Below are 17,895 nucleotides of genomic sequence, written 5' to 3' on the forward strand. Positions count from 1 at the left end.
TAAGCAATGGCCCAGAGGTGAGAGGACAGGAATCTCTCTCTCTGTCTGTGTGATGGGGAAGGAAGATATTCTAATCCATTCCCTCTAAACGAGTCAGCAAACTTTTTCTGTAAGGGGTCAGATAGTAAATATTTTAGGCTTTGTGTGCTACATGGCTTCTGAAAAAACTACTCAACTCTGGAGAAGGGAATAGCTACCCACTCCAGTATTCTTGCCTGAAGAACCCCATAGACAGAGGAGTCTGGTGGGCTACAAGTCCATGGTATTGCAAAGAGTCAGACATGACTGAATAACTAACACTTTCACTTTCTGCCCTTTAGAGCAAAAGCACCCATGGACAATATATATAAGGATGGGCAGACTGTATTTCAATAAAACTTTATTTATAAAAGCAGGTAGCAGGCCAGATTTGGCCCAGTGGCCTTAGTTTGTGACCCCTGCTCTAAATAGTCAATAAACAGTGATATCTCTTCTGGATCTTCAAGGTTCAGTACCTCTAAATAGCTCTCGAAGTCTGACAAGGATCTTGGCTGCTGGCAGGTCCTTTCCTCCAGACTACAAAAGCTGGCACCACTTCTACCAGAAAGAAGGAGGTGCCAGGAAGGACTACTTCATCTTGGGTAGGTGATGGAGTGAGGTGGGTGGTGAATACATGCAGGCCACCCAGACCCAGCCAGTCAGCAAGGAGCAGGGTGCAGACCCTACCAGAAGCTTGCCAGGGCTTCCTGGGGAACAACTCCCTCCAGGTGCAAGGCTTCCCCTCCGGCCCCCAGCCCTGTCTTTCGTCCCAGCACATAATGACTCTGACCTCTGGCATTTCAAGCGTCTGCTGTTAAAAAAATGTGGTACTCTAATCCATCTGTTGTTGAAATTCTGGAAAGAGAAATAAATAATTTGAGGCACATGGTGGATTCATCAAGGAAAGCCCTTGGAGAGAAGAGACTGAAAGCAGAAGAGGAGAAGGTAGGAATGCTCTCAAGGAGTTATTTATCTCTCTGCTCCTCTTCCTGAGAGGCTGGGGGTGGGGGTTGGGGGCATGGGTAGCTGCTCCCGGAGGCTCGGAGATGGACCAGATGTGTGCTGACCTCATGGTGGCTTCAGGCTCCAGCTGTCCAGGCTGTTTAGCATTCCTGACATGTGGATTTATATGACTCTGTTCCCCTGCAGAGTTCAAGGCGTTCAGTGTGATATATTGGAAAAATGCTGTGTTCGGGAGACCTGGGACGTCAGTCTGGTTCTGCTGGGCTGAACCAGTGTTTCTGATTGTGCTCTGAGAATCCTGGAAGGAGATGACTGTGTCCAGTGAGCTTGGGGAAAGCCATGCTAAACTAAGTTAAATGAGTTCTTTCACTGCAGAACCACTCACATCCCTTAGATGTGAATGTACTTTGTGAATGACGAGGGGCTGCAACCACAGTAGTACCTGAGGTCATCTCCCATCCTGTCCTTCTTGCACTTTTTTTTTCTTCCTGGGTTTCAGATCCACAACCATGACCTAGTTCTTCTGCTCTCAGACCATAGTTTGCATCTTCTTTCCCTCCTCTCAGCTTCTATCTGTCGGAGGGTCAAAGGGTCTGAACAAGGTCCTCACTCTTTACCATGGGCCCTCTGTGTGCTCATCATTCTCAGGCTTAGATGGGGACTTTCACACAGCTTAGTTTACATCTTTAGCCTGGACCTCTTGCTGGGACCTAGATTTCCAGAAGCCTTTATCCTGTGGACATCTTTCTATCCTTTCAACAATGAAATGTGCAACCCTGACTCATCCTCTGCCCTTCTTCCTCTCCATCCGGTCTTACACTTCAGTTCCAGGTTCTGGCTGCATCATTCACACATCTGCCCCTCCCTGGATGAGCCCTTTATTTCTAGAATTTCTAGCATTTGTCTACTATTCTCATCTTTGTTACAATCTCCTTCATTACATTCCTTCAAAATACACCATGTCTTCCGTGTGCCCGTGGAACCAAGAGCAAACTCCATGCTTAGACTCACATCACCCAAATCTCCACATGGCCTCCAGACTGAGAGGCCTTGGTTTAGGGCTTCAAAGCCCAGTGTAAATCCTTCTGAGGGATTCATACGGGATTTCCCCTTCTTCCCCAGATGTTCACACCACTCCACACCTGGCCAGTTCAGTTCACCCACAGTGCTCTTGGCCCCTAACTATCTAACTAGATTACAAGCCTTTGGGAAAAGGGTGCCATGTATTCCACAGATCTTTCGTGTCTAGCAGGGACAGGAAAATTGGGGGAATATTTTGAGGTTGACTGATATTCTTGGGTTTGCCAATTATGCCTAAACAATAGTGAGTGCTACAAAATTGACAGCAGACATTACCAATGGCATTCTAGGCTTAACTCATTGAGCAGTTACTGTCCTGTCCTTCTAGGAAGGGTGGTATATTAGGGTTCTCCAGAGAAAAAGTCTGTCTGTCTGTCTTTCTATTTAGAGAGAAAGAGATTTATTCTAAGGAATTGGCTTATGTGATTGTGGAATCTGGCAAGTCTAAAGTCTGTATGACAGACCCTCAGGCTGGAAATTCAGGGAAGAACTGATGACATGGTCTTGAGTTGGAATTCTGCAGGGAGCAGGCTGGCAACTAAGTCAGGGTTCCTCTGCTGCAGTCTTGAGGAGAACTCCTTCTTTTATAGGAAACCTCAGTCTGCTCTTAAGACCTTCAACTGATTGCCTAAGACCCACCCACATTATGGAGGGTAATTAATCTACTAAATTAAATGCTAATCGCATCTAAAAAATACTTCACAGCAACACATGAATTGGTTTTTGACCAAGAAAATGGGACTATATTAGTCATCTTAGCCTGACTAAGATGACAGATACAATTAACCATTTCAGGAAATTTTGGCAATCTGCAGGTTGCTTGAAGGTGCATCATATATCTTTCTTTTGGTTTGGAGAGAACTTTAGGACACCTGATCAGAGGGAACAGACTGCATTTCTAGGCCTGCAGCTTATCATCCTGAGGAAAAGAACACTGGCCCCTGATGAATGATGTGTCCATAAAAATTTCTTTGTCCATAAAAGATGACAACTGAGTTTCCTTTAGCTCTAATGTTCTACCCTGAGCATCACATAGGGTCTTCATCTAGAAAATGGGAGTGTTAACAACACAGCCAAAGTTGACTGTGTACCAGGCACTGTTGAACATGCTTTATGCAGAATAACCAACTGAACCCTCCCAACAATCCAATTAGATAGCAGCTGTTTCTGTTCTCATTCTACAGATGAGGAAACTGAGGCATAGAGAGATTAAATAACTTCGGGCAAAGTCAAACAGCTAGTCAGTGGCAGAGCCAGGCTTTGAACCCGTGCAGCCTGGATCACAAGTCTAAGCTTCAGCAACCACATAAGCTGCTGTCTCAGCCTACCTCACAGTGCTGTGGTACAGGATGAATGGCGTAAAGGATTTGCAAACATTCTGTGCACACTGAAGACCTATATGGCCCTGAGGTATCATTACTATTAATGGTTTGTCTCTTGGGTACTTCCATAAGGAATCCTTTTGGGATGGAGTCTCATAACTGAACTCCATCTGGCAGCCCCTAGCATATTGTCAAGAACACAGCAAGCTCAGTCGATGGCAGTGAACACAAGGGCAGTGGAATGAATCACAGATGTGCAAACAAACCACCGATTGATGAGATCTCAGTCTTAACTCCATTCCCAGGTGAGTGTGGTGGAGGCGGCCTTGAGCTACCCTCATCTTTATGGAAAGAATCAGAAGAACATCTCCCAGCAGGGCATACTGACCTCTTTATGCCCCTTTATCAAGTTCTTGGAAAATAAATCACTCCCTGTGTTTTCTTTTTTCCAGGCACAAGCACTCAAGGTAGGTCAGGCCACAGACCCTCTTATGACAGGAGCCTCGAGTGCTGTTGGAGCTGCTGGGCATGAGAGTGTGTGACTGTCCAGTTGCCGCCACTCCAAGAGAGGGGCTGGAGGATCTACTGTAAAGGCCACCATGGCCCTTACAACTCCAAGACCACCACGAGAGCCTGTTCCTGGACTGGCAGACCCTCAGTTTCAGGCCTTATTCTGGCCCACTGGGTACCTTGGTGCTCGAGGAGGTCAAGGAGAGGTTAGGGGATTTTGGAGGCCTTTGTTTGCTGGTTCTCTCTGCTTTGGTTTTCCTGTGTGCTTTCCGCTATCATTTCTATCCACCAGGTGATGCCCTTCCAGGCTCGCAGCGCAGCCCCAGTGGCACTCTCTAGTGAAAGGGGAAGTTCCCGAGGCATGGGCTGTTGCTGTGACACTCTAGCTCAGTCAGGCTCTTTACCATCTCTTGTGTCTTCCCCACCTCTGTGTGCTGATGTGGTTGGCTGGGGAGCAGGATGTCCAGGATACAGTCCATGTTGCTTGTGACTAAGGTAGGCCTCTATGTCATGTGCAGTGATCCAGGCTTCCAGATGCAGTGCTCACCTCACAGCCTTGGTTTCCACATCCGCTCACTCCTTGCTCCTAGTAGACAAGACCCTAGAAGCCCACTTGGGCCCAAAGAGACAGATCATCGTTTTCCTCATTTCTCAATTCCTGAGGCACTTTGGCCTGCTCGTTCAGTGCCAGACACTGCTAGTCATCTGCTCAACATCTGTGCTCTTCTTTAATTTAATGTTTATTTTATGTTATAGTTGATTTACAATGTTATGTTAGTTTCAGGTATAAAGTGAAATGATTTGGTTATATATATACTGAATATGTATATCCATTCTTTTTCAGCTTCTTCTCCCATATAGGTTATTATAGAATATTGAGTAGAGTTCCCTGTGCTATGAGATAGGTCCTTGTTGGTTATTTTAAATATAGCCGTGTGTACATGTCAATCCCAAACTCCCAATCTATTCCTCCCCCATCCCCTCCCTCTTCCCACCCCAGTAACCATAAGTTTGTTCACTAAGTCAGGGAGTCTCTTTCTGTCTTGTTAGGTTCATCTGTATCATATTTTTAAGTGCAACATATCAGATCAGATCAGATCAGTCGCTCAGTCGTGTCCGACTGTGGTATCATATGCTATTTGTCTTTCTCTGTCTGACTTACTTGACTTAGAAGGATAATCTCTAGGTCTATCCATGTTGCTGCTGGCATTATTTCATTCATTTTTATTCCTGTGTACGTACCACATCTTCTTTATCCATTCCTCCAGTCATTGGACATTTAGGTTGCTTCCATATCTTGGCTATTGTAAATATTAATGTTTTTCGTGCTCTTCTTTTTTCCCTTACCTTGATCCTTGATTAGTGCAGGACAGCAATGTGCCTAATCAGACAGGTCACCGGAAGTAAAGGTGACCCTGGGACCCAGTTCTTGTTGATGGGATGCAAACAGAATCCACTACCTGGGACTTTCAGAAGAGCTCTTTTATTCTGACCAGTGGGGCCAACAATTGACTTTGTCCCTTTGCCCTTCCCCTTCTTTCTGCCTGGAACATGTAGGTTGCACTGCTCCTTGTGACTGTGAAGAACTGGAAGAGCAAGGAGGTGGAAGGAGCTTGAGTCCTTGAACATTTATTCGAGCTGTCACAGCAGCACTGGATTGTCTCCTTTTGGACTCTTGTTGCCTGCTAGAGGGTAACCCCATTGCATGTAGCCAAATGTAGTCCAGACTAATACAACCACCTAAGAAGGAGAGTTTAAGAAAAATTCTCATCTTTCTTGATCATGTGTGTGAGCCAGGTTGCTTCAGTTGTGTCTGGCTCCATGCAACCCTGTGGACTATAGTCTGCCAGGCTCCTTTGTCCGTGGGATTCTCCAGGTAAGAATACTGGAGTGGGTTGCCATGCCCTCCTCCAGGGGATCTTCCTGACCCAGGGATCAAACCATGGGTCTTATGTCTCCTGTATTGACAGGCAGGTTCTTTACAACTAGCACCACCTGGAAAGCCCCTTCTTGAAAACAGTGATGAATTTCTTGCCTATCTGCCCTTCCCTGGCTCTTTGTCTTCTCATCACACTGTCTTCCCACCACCACTGAACAAGCCAAGACACCCCTAAAGCCACCCTTAAAGCCCTGGTGGCTCAGTGGTAAAGAATTTGCCTGACCATGTAGGAGACAAGGGTTCGATCCTTGGGTCAGGAAAATCCCCTGGAGATGGAAAGGGCACCCCACTCCAGTATTCTTGCGGGACAATCCCATGGACAGAGGAGCCTGGCAGGGTACAGTCCATAAGTTGCAAAAAGAGTCAGACATGACTTAGCAACTAAAGCAACAAAGACAAAAGCCACCGCAGGCAGGCTGCTCTTGTTACCTTTTCTGGGCTTTAATGGTGCGCTCTCATCTAGGAGGTGATTCGCTGTGGTTCAAGTATGTCAGAGATGACTACATTCTGTGGAGAGAAATAGCATTTAAGTTCCATGAAAGCCAAGAACCTCTACACAGTTTGTCTGGCTCCTTTGCTGTACCTGGTAATGGAAAAGCCAACAAAGGGTCTTATTTTATTAGCTAAATTTTAAATTTTGAAGACATCTTTTCCGTGTCACTCTCTCATAGCTTGCATCTTGGATGTGATCATACATTTCTGGCCAATCAAAGACAGAAATGGCAGGTATCTTTTTTTTCCTTTGAGACCATGTTGCATTCTCCCGCCTGTGGGAAGTCATGACATGATCCACATTATTCTTTAGTTTGTTCATTTTAAGCCCAAAGCACTTCAGAAACTGGGTAGAAATCTTGCTCAAGGAAGCCATTCTTACATCTCTAAATTGATTTGCAAAACAAACACTTGAGTGCAGGTTTCTGTGTTTCTTCTAAAGGGTCTTGGGGCTTCTTTAGGTCTGGAATTCAAGGATACTAAGCTTTAGGGGCACCCGCATTACTTCATTTGGGATAAGACTGAGACAAAGTTGCTCAGGCAGACCAAAGGAAATGAGGAGATAATGATATTCTCTTTTCCAACTGTCCCTTTTAATCTTTGTATCTAATCCTGCTAAACCCTCAAATGAAAGCGCCTGTGTCCACTGTCCTGAGCCGAGGTAGGGAGATGAGTGGGATGGAGCAGAGAGGAAGCTCATAGAGACAGCACCTTCTGAAGAGCAGCAAAAGGGAAGTGTGACAGCCAACTTCTTGGAAGGGGATGGCAAAACTGTAATTAAATTTTCTGATCTTGTTAGCCAATTTCTTCACTCACTGCCCCTGAACCAGAGAACGGGGAGGGGGAAGGACACTGTTGCATCGGTGGCGGCGGGGAGGGAAATGAGCTTTTCACGGATTATTGGGTTAGTTCCACTTCTCCCACTTTTTAATTTATTTGTCTGCATGTTCTCCAGAGCTGAAAAGGCTCCAAGTCCTTTCCCATTTTCTTTTAATTAGATCTGATTTGGGAGTCTGAAAACTTGGAGGTGCTCAGGTTACAATAGGAGGATGACAACAGTTGGAAAGCCTGCTCCCTGCTAGATCTTTCTGAACTCTCGTTTTTTTTTCTCTCAGAATTTAAGGCTCCCAGTATTGAGTGTCTCTTTTCTTTCCATTTCTTTCGTTCTTGTTTCTTGGACACTTACAGTACTGTTTGTATTGTTTATCCCCGTATCCCATTTTGCCATCTTACAGGTAAAAACCATGAACATTCTCATGAATTTCAAAAGGAAAGTATGCATTTATTTTTACAGTTCTTGCCTTCTTATTCCTTTTTTGGATAATGGAACGCAGACCAAGAAAGCTGGTTGTGGTCCCCTGGGTGTTTAGGAGGAGTAATTCTGACTCTACATACTCTCTTCTTTGAAGCAAAAAGAAAGAAAGAAAGAAACTGGCCAGAAAAAAAGAGCCAAATGTGGCCATGTTGGATAACATGGTTTATCATTTAAAACCACTTGTGGCTACATCCTGGGCTTAAGAGCATCTAAGACCCCAGGTGAGAAAGCTAAACACAGAATACTTGATGGCCTGTAACGTAGCAAGATTCCATCTCTATTCTGCAGCCTCATTTTACAGGTCTCCCAGGCAAGAGGCACCCTCTAAAGTTCCTCCTGGTGGCTCAGAATTTATGATGCTACAGGGCATGTTGGGATGGCCTGGCTTAACACTGAGACTACAGAATATATGCAAAGTGCATGTTGGGAATCCAGATTTGGGTCCTTCAAATTGATGGGCAGCCACCTTCCAGAGAAGCTGAAATTGAGGTTCCAAAGAGTCCCCTATGACCGCCAACTGGGAGCAACAAGACATTTGTATTCAGCGATTGTGGACCAAGGAAAATGACTCCAATATGAGCCCACAGTGAAACCTACAAAGGCTAAAGCTGAATTTGGGTTTTGTTTTGAAGTCAAGCTACTTTGCACATGGACAACCCAAAGAAGCTGCTCCAGTATTAGTAGAACATGGATGTAATTAAAAAAAAAAATCTTTTTATAGATACTTCAGGGGCTCCTGAGATGCCCAGAGAGTCCAGCTGGCATTTCTTATAAACTATCATGAAAATGAGAACATGTCAAATATGAGGACAGCATGCAGTTCAGCTCTGGATCCACCAGCCTAGCACAGGCCTGGCACATGTCGAAGGAAGAGCTGTTCCTAGGGGATCTGGAGGGACACAGATGGCCTATGGAAGACAAAGCATTTGCTCTGGACCTTGAGGGATGGACCAAGTTGAAATTTGAGGCTGTGGGGAAGGAGGAAAGGCATTTTCAGCAGAAGAAAATTTGTAAGTGATAGCATGAAAGGAGATAAATATGATGGATGTATGAGGAATAGAAAGATAGCTTGGGAAACGTAAGGGTACATGATGGGCTGCAGTTGGGGAAAGGCCTGGAAAGGGAGTTTGCAGCTGAATAACAGGGGCCCACTAATGTGTTACTTGCAATTGTGCTTTATTGCATCTGTAGGAAGTGTGGACACAGGGGGCTGGTGAGCAGGAGAGGACAGTAATAGAGCTTGAGGAAGAATAAACTCTCTGAGACTCAGTTTCTTTGTAAAATGAGGGTGCTGGTCAAATTTTTGTCTCAGATCCTTTTCTCTAAGCTTCATCTCAGCTGCTACAGAAAGAGAGAGCACATAACTTACAAATTTTGGCAATCTCTCTTCCAGGCAGCTCTCTCTTCAGAATGAACAGTAGGGGAGAGGGGCGACCATCAGTGAGAGAGAGAGAGAGGGAGGGAGGGAGAGATTTAAAAACAAAGTGGTTCTAGAATCCACAGATCATAGACTCATCAAGGACAAAAATTGTTTAAAAATTCTATGGATAATACATGCTGGATTATTATTATTGGTGTTGTTATTTTTACTGTTGATAAAAGTGATGCCGCTGAAGCTCTCTTGCTGAAAGAAAGCAAAAGGAATTCTGGCATTTTGAAGTAAACTTTTGGAGAGCTGTCAGAGTTAGAAAACAGTTGGGAAACAGATCTTCTGCAACTTCAGTCCACAGGAACATCTGATGTGGTTTGGTGAAGACGCACATAAGATAACATACCAGCACACACCACGTGTCAAACCCCGCACTCTCCTGCCTCACTGAAGCTGCCACTGCAGCTTCTCCTGGCTGCCTTGGCCCCAGTCTGCTCTCCATCTGCCCTCTCCTCCCTGAAAGAGAGGAAATGACAGAAAAACCTCTCCATCTCCCCTCGAATCACAGAATCATAGCATTTTAAGGCTAAGAGGATACTTTGGAGGGCCTTCACGCTATTTTACAGATAACAAAATGTTCCTATGAATTCAAGCTATGCTAAGAAAAATGGGACAGTGAGACTCATATAGGTGGGTTATGTAACCAATGTGTGAGGCAGGAATAATGTCCAGATTCTTGCCTGGGAAATCCCATGCACAGAGTACCCTGGAGGGGTCACAAAGAGTCGGACACCACTTAACGACTAAGCAACAACAAATCCATAATGATGGATAAATCTTCCCCAGAATGTTTTTCTGTGTGATGCTGACCCTAACTTCCCACAACCTCTGTGGATGTAAACAGGTTTTAGGACTCAGAAACTGAGCAGATCTGAGACTCTGGCGTGAGCTGAGATGAAAAATTACCGGAGTTGCTGGAGCACATTCACTTACTTTAATCTGCCCAATTCCATGTGGTCACCGTTAGGCCTGGACTACTGTGAGGGCAATGAACTTGAAGGACAGTCTCAGAGCCTTCTCTCAGAGCACCGAGCTCCTCAGGTGGCTTCACCAGTTTTACCCCCATTGCTCTGCCTGCCCTAGACTTTATCTGCCCCTTCAGGACAAAGATCAGGGAGGAAATGGCCAGCATCTTCAGCCCCATCAGCCCTGGCAACAGAGAGATGGCTGAACAGAGCCCCAGGGCCACCTGCCCATGGCTCCAGCTCTTCACAAAATCAGCCCAAAAACAGTAGAGAAAAACTCCTTGAAACCAAAGTGTGTAGGTATTTCTGACTGTGGATATCAATCACCTACTATGGACATTAAGCTGAATAAAAGCACAAATGAAAACAGCAATGATTTTTGAATAAATATTAAATATGTAGCTTCTGATTTCAGATTGATATTTCACAGTGGCAGGGCTCAAACACCCCAGAGCTAATAAAGACACATCGTGCTTTCATTAGAACAGATATTAGGATGAAAGTACCGCTTCGACACATCTTTATACAGTGAAATATAGTATGAGCAGTTCTTTCATTAGGGATGGGAAAATCAAATTTTAAAACCAATGTCTACTTAGAAGTTTTTATACTGATCATCAATTCAGCACTCATTTCCAATATTAATAACTCAGCTAAGCACCTGGCAGGAGGCTTTTCTCTGCTGAGTTAATAAATTTTTTCTGTGAGCCTTCATTTGATTGATTACCTCATCATAAGGGTGACCACATAAGTTGTCCTGGAAATATGATTCTCTGAAACAACAGTTAAAGAACAAAGAATTACTGAGAATAACAAGTTCTATTTAAAATTTTTTATGACTATGCTAAGAAAAGTGGAATCAAAATAGATATAGGAGAAGTGAGATTGTTGACAAAATTTAAACCAAAAAAAAAAAAAAAAAAAAGAAAGGCTTTTTGCATCATATATATGCACTTTTGGGGGAATAGTTTAACCTTAAAAATTCCTAAAGGGTTTTCTTATCCAGCTGGAAAAATAATTAAAATAAATGAATATCGGCAGCAAAGTCAAAGGTAAAGTAGATCAACTTTGTTTTCCACTCAAACCTATGGGTTTGAGGCTGAAAATGACGCCAGGGATCAGCTTCCTAAATGCCTGAGGGAGGAAGGGGCTGCTGAGCTGCGGATGTCCCCTAGAGGACACCTGCATTTGTTCTTAGGAAGTCAGTGAAGGCAACGGACTCTAGGAACGTTCCTGTTGGGCAGAAAATTAGCATTACACCCTTCCCCAACCCCTCCCCCAGACCTTCCCATGTTATACTATAAAGAGACCAGCTCCATAGTTTACAAAGGCTCCCAGAATGAAACTGCAAGCAGGACTCCCTTATTAAAACATTACTGATAATTTCAAGAAGACAACACAGAGCATTAAGCCAAGCATGGGGCCCTGTGTTACTGCCCATGAAACCAGTGTAACTGTAAAGAAGGCAAGAACCACAGTGGCTCTGATCCTCCACTAGACCTCCTTACTCTTCTTACTTGTTACTACTAACCCTTAGGCACCAAAGAGGTTGAGCAAAGGGAAACGAGGGGGAAAGCTCATGCAGAAATCATATGATACCTGCTTTGTCCTCAGTTATCCCTTAGTCAGCTATGCACACAGGGGTCTCCTATGACCCCAGGATCCTTTTCTTACACATGTGATCTCAAACACTGAATGCATACAGTGGCAAGCCCTATGCCAGACACCAGAAACACAGAGATAAACAGAACAAGATATTCATCCTTGAGATGAGAGAACTTGACTTTTATCTGAGAAGTGGCATAGTTATATTTTATGCATGAAAGTAGGGGAATGTGAGTTGTGTCATATTCAGATAGAATAAAATATCAGCTCAGTTGACATGAGTTTATCATTTTTCAGGGAGGAAGAACACATGAAAAGGTACCAACTCTTTAGTAAAAGAGCTGTCTTTATTTCTCAATGATTTGGGACAGGCAGGGAAAGGTGAATTGATCTTAACAGGTCAAGAATAGGACCTGCAGAAGGAGGAAGGCTTTGCTGGGGAAGAGGCTCAGTGATTTCCTAGAACACTCCTAGCAGTTGTGCACAATGCCATTTGTGAAACAATGGCCACCAAGTGGGTTCTTTGGGGTGACCTCCTACAGGGTGGGGCGGCATATGGGGAGGGTGGTTTTATGGACACAGGCCTGTACAGAGAAATGCGCAGTCAATTATATCACAGTCTGTGTTTTACCAGACAAGTCTCAGAAGGGAAAGTGAGCCCATTTAATACCTGTAATCATGGCCACGGTTGTTTTCTCCTCAAAAAAGCTTTCCTGACAAAAGAATGCTTCTCTAGGTCCATGAGGAATTGATCTTGTAGTTTCTGGCTTCCAAACAGTGTTTTTTTTTTTTTTTTCCCCCTCTTTGAATTTAATTGTGACAGACTTTTTCTTTCCCCATCTGTAAATCTTAACTAGAACAGAGCAGATTTCTTTTGGATATGGTTGAAAACATTCTGATTTTCATCATTTCTGTAAATATTTTGAGGATGGGTGAAGACAATCTTTAAAGACTGCTCTTTGTAATATTTTTTTCTCAACCTGTGTTTACACCATATTAAACTAAAGAAACATTCTAAGGACAAGAACAAAAGATGTTGGTTTTTCCATATGAATAATGTCAAATAAATGGTTAAATGGCCAGTTGGAGTATAGCACCTGGGATTGGTTTGCTGCCTGACCTGAATTTGTTGGGGATTCCAGAAGGAAACTCCTTCTTCCATGGCATGTTACAATGTGACATGAAGATTTGGTCTTAGATGAAATTTGGGATAAATTCATACTCCTTTTAAGGTCACTCTTCAATGACAACATGTCTTCTGCCCAGTTTAAGGAAATCTTCATTTCAGTAATTAAAATGGCCCATTCAGTACCACAATCATGTTAAGGCTTACTGACTTGAAAGCATCTCCCCTCTGTGGATATTCCCAGGCTTCTTTGAGCTGGGGAGCCTGGCGTGGGGTTGGGGATGTCACCTCTTTCTTCTCTCTGTGGTTGTTGGGTTTTTATTGTACTATGATTACTTGGATTGGCTGCTGATCACAATTCTGCATTTCCTCCTTCTGCCTTGTGTTCCTTCAGTGTGTTAGAGTAGCAGCGAGGTCTTTGCTTCCCTGTTGATACTGGATTTAACAATGGAACAATAGTAGTTATGACACAAGCAGGGCTTGATAGGTGTCTGAATGATTGGTTCCACTTCTGTGATCACAGGGAGAAGGCCATCCCTTGGCAGTCCACTGTCCCTGTATCTAGAGTGCAGGTAGATCTCATTAATGATAGTTTAGCCTAGTACAGCCCCTATTGTGGTTATTAGGATTATTAGCTGACTTTTTTTTTTCCTATAGGAACTGAAGTAACCAAGGACTTCAAAATTACAGTTTGTGAGTAAAGAAGATTACTAGGAGCTTCCTAGCTTTGAAAACTCTTCTGGGCAACTCAAATGATGTTAATTGCACTTCTCACTGGATTTTAATTCAGAATTCAGGACTGGAGAGATGGGAGGTGTACAGCCTACCTGTGGTTAGTACTACTGCTCTAAAGGTTTATGTGTTTTATCTGTGGGCTCTTAATTTATTTCCAGGACATGCATTAAGTGCCTGAGTTGGATATTGTCCCTTTGCCCCTTCAAATCCACTCTCCATCCTTATCAGTCTTGCTCTTGATCCAGGGAGGGTGACCTGGATGTGCTGTATCAGCTCAGCTCCCCTGTCATTTGGCTGTCAATTGTGTTCAGACAGTGGGGATAACCAGTGGGGGATCCAGGCAGGAGGAGAGTGGGATCTGAATGTTTATTGCCCTGGATTCCTCCCTCTTGAACCCCATTCCTCCATGAAAGACCAGCTCCTGCCGGGTAGTTCTCTTCACAGAATTACCCTTCCAGTATTCCTGTAATCACCCCCTCCCCTTGCCAGTGCAAACTAAACATTCCCTGCTATTGCTAGTCACAGGCTACTGCACTGTCTCTTATGATTTCTCTGAGCCACTGTTTCTTAATCTTGGTTGCACATTAGAGTCACCTGAGGAGTTCTAAAAAAATTCCAGCCTGGTGCCCAGGCTGTGTTCCGGACCAGTGCTGCCCATCAGAAATAGAATTTGAGCTACACACATAATCTTAGATTTTCTAGTAGCTATGCTATTACAAGTCAAAAGAAACATACAATTAATTTCCATATTTTTGACATTTCGATAAGAAATCATTCTCAAAATTATTAAAGCAAATATTTCGCTTTCACTTTTTTTCTACTAAGCCTTCAAAACCTGGTGCATAACTTATACTTAAAACACATCTCAGTCTGGACAGTGCAGCTCTACACCAGTTGGATCAGATTTTCTAGGGATGAGACCTGGACAGCAGTACAATTTAAGATTCTCCAGGATATTGAATGTGTAGCAGAATCAAGAACCACTATCCATACCTTTGTAAATAACCTTTTATTAAACTCTCTTCAAATTGCCTCGTTGGAGAACACCGTCTACTTGATGTTTGTGCTCAGCCCTGGCTGGGACTACGAAGGGAATTTAGGTGGATTGCCTGCCTTGTGGGAGCATCCAGTGTCGAGCAGAAGACACCCAGGTCAGCAGGCCATTATGCTGTGAGGAGTAGGCCTGGATGACCCTGTGGGCAAGTCTGTTACGCCTTTAGAACACTAAGAGATGGGCTATCAACAAAGTGAGAAAGTGGGGAAAATGCAAATTTCATTGGAATTCCTTGCACTTTATTTTTTGAATCATATATTGTGTGTGGATGTGTGCAGAGGAGGGTGGAAGGCTGGATACCATAATCATTTCAGTGTCTAAATCCTCTGACAGCTGTCAGAACTCTGGGGAAGAGAAGCCATGGGAACTTGGAGGAGGGAGAGCACCTCGTCTCTATCGTCTGTTCACACCAGTCATCAGTCAGTTTGGGCCCATGAATTTCTTTCTGTTCCTGTTGGCCACTGTGCCTCAATTTTCTCCAAAACAGACCCTTCCCACCCTTCCCCACAATCTTGCTGTGCTTTCTGTGCTTATCAATTTCCTAAAAATCACTCTGAGTTCTCCCAATCTCTTAGGTCAGTTATTTTCAGCCTGGCTCACTGGATCACCTCTGGGCATTGCTCTTGGTTGCTGAGCATCACGTGTGTCAAAGCTAAAGTGACTTGTTGGGGTGATCTATTTATCGAGGTTTGCTGGGAACTTTCTTGGTTTTAGTACTGACAGTCCTATGTCCAGAGCGATCTCATCAGTCCTGGGTGAGCTGGGATACTTGGTCACCCTATAAGGTACCTCCTTCCTGGCTGCTTTCTCCTGCTTCTCCTACTGAAGTATAGAAGGACACAAGGTCGCTGGGGCAGCGAGCATGGAACAGAGGCCCCAGTGCAGCTTGAGAATGAAACCCAGATAGCAGATGCCAGAGCTGAAAGGTAGGACAACCCAAGCAAGAAACCATGATTTGAGTGCCTGGGTCAAGATGGAACCTACAGCCAGACCCACACAACTGTACTGTGTAGTCCATACTTTCTCTTTCAGTCCATTTGAGCTGGTTTTTCTACAATGGCCCTACTTGATACAAAGAACAGCCTTCTGGTTCTGATTTGTGTTCCCAAGTCCTTGCTTATAGGAAAAGAATGCTGATCTGAATGTCTGGACAGCTGGTTACATGTTCTGTGTAAAGGAATTGATCAGCCGTTGGTTGGTAAGAACCGTGGCTTTTGTGAGTTGATTGGTGTCATCCCAGCCTAAGATTACCTTTGCATTGCTGGCAAGATTGAGATTCTGGTCCTAGAAACAAGGTGCAGACTCTGGGATGTGAGAATTAATTCAGGCCCATGGATGCATGGCACAAGGGGAGGCCTTGAATGGCCTTCTCTGAGGCACTGGCACCTGGAATACACAGATGGTGTGTAGACCGAGGCCAGGTTGCCTGTGTTAGTCTCACCAGGGAAGATGTGTAGCAGATTGATTGCAAAAATGTCCTCAGTTTTCATCCCTCCCACACCCACACTTCCTGCAGTGGGACTTTGGGCTTCTCCCATGAAGACTCTGATGAGGAGGTGGGCTACATGTTATATTAAGCTGGTTACCCGAGTCCCTTCCCTTTCTCTATGAATCTAGACTGGCCTTACGGTTTGCTTTGACCAAATAGACTGAGGTGGGAGTGGCAGTGTACCCGTTCCAAGCTTAAGCCTTAAGGAGTCTTGTTTGCTTTTGCTCTCTCTCTGAACCCTGAACAAGGCCGGGCCAGCCTGTTGGAAGAGGAGAGACTAAGTGGATGGGAGCTCAGTTGTCCCAGTCAATGTCATCATAGACCAGCCTTAGCCAGCCCATCCCCCTCAAATGAGAGGGCCCAGCCTACGTCAGTAGAACCACCTACCCAAACTACAGATGACCACAGATAAATGATGAGCAAGGCTGAGACCAGCTGGCCTGTAGATTTATGAGATAAAAAAATGCTTACTACTTTAAGCCACTGGGTTTCAGGTGGTTTGTTATACAGTAATAGCTAACTAATATTACTTGTTAAAAACTTTCATTCCCAGGCTCTATTATCTTGAGATTCTAATTGCTTTAGCCTGGGATGGGACTTTTGAATCTGTATTTTCTTAAAATCTCAATGCTATTGTTCCAGAGCTTCCACAAGCTCTGGAAGCAATTACAAACACACCTTCTGCCTGCAAGTGTGACGTTTTATATCTCTATTTATCTATATCTATATCTGTATCTATATCTATCTATCTCTCTATATATTTCCCTAATGTTTTCAGCCAGCTTTTCAACAACTCATCCTGGCACTGTTTCCTAAACAATTGGTAAGCTTCAGTAGCGGCAGCCTTCTCTGGTGAGGAGGTCCTGTGATGTGGCTGGGAAGGCAGCCCGGGAATCCCTGCAGACATCAAGGAAGTAAAAAAGCATCAAGGTTTCTGGACACTCAATTTGAACTCTATTAAGTGAAACACGGGGCCTCGGAGAGAGGTGTTTGTTCTGGATTCAGCTGCACTCTGCTCAGAGAATGGCCTGTGGGGCCATATCTGTCACAGGCAGGCAGGTGTCTGGTTTGAGACAGAGGATTCCTTCCTGCATGTTTGAGGCAGCCAGCTTTGTAATCGAAGGTGAGCCTGACTGGAGCACTTGTGGACTCTGCGGGGAAGGCACTCGGCCCAGCTTTTGCATGAGTTCATCGTCCACTGTGTGTCTGCTTTCCTGCCCACGGGCAGTGCTAGTGTCGTTTCGGCCCTTTCCATTAGGCTCACAGGGAGCAGTGGGATGATGTCCCGGCCTCCCACACCTGTACAATGACAAACCAAACTCAAGCTCTAGTTCACAGAGGCTCGCTGCCTGTCTTTCCAAGTGGTTGAGTCATCCTGAGACTCTTCTGACCACGAAAAAGTTGTTTACACATTTACTGGAGGAACACTGCACAGGCGATCCATGAGTGGTGTTGAACAAAGAAAATCAGTTATTTCAGCATTGATCTAGAAGCATCAGTGAATGCAATTATAAGAAAAAAGAAATAAGTATTAATGTTAGAAAGGCTACAAAATTTTTCATTGTATGCAGTTGATACTATCATATACAAACCAAAAGAATTTATGGGAAAGTATTGGAAATAAAAAAAGAATAATAAGATGGCTAGTTATAAAATCAATATATAAAAATCAATATCAATTGATTAATATCTTTTACTTTTATTATGAAATGTATTATATATACAAACTGTATGTATGCATGTATATAATTTAAAATATATACATTATTTGAAAATAAGGAAGTAACCAATACTCTCTGATCACATCCCTGTCTTTCTTCCAGAAATATCCATTGTTAATCATTTCCTTCCTT

The 17,895-nt window shown here is 44.0% G+C and overlaps 1 long non-coding RNA gene across 1 annotated transcript; it reads left to right on the forward strand.

The window, feature by feature from the left end:
* Positions 1-13,285: 13,285 nt before the first annotated feature.
* LOC132346275 (uncharacterized) lies at positions 13,286-14,810 on the forward strand. The gene is made up of 3 exons (XR_009496066.1): positions 13,286-13,336; positions 13,422-13,596; positions 14,325-14,810. It is a non-coding gene; the product is annotated as an uncharacterized lncRNA (long non-coding RNA).
* Positions 14,811-17,895: the final 3,085 nt, after the last annotated feature.

Source organism: Bos taurus, chromosome 1, assembly GCF_002263795.3.
Source record: "Bos taurus isolate L1 Dominette 01449 registration number 42190680 breed Hereford chromosome 1, ARS-UCD2.0, whole genome shotgun sequence".
NCBI classification, from domain to species: Eukaryota; Metazoa; Chordata; class Mammalia; order Artiodactyla; family Bovidae; genus Bos; species Bos taurus.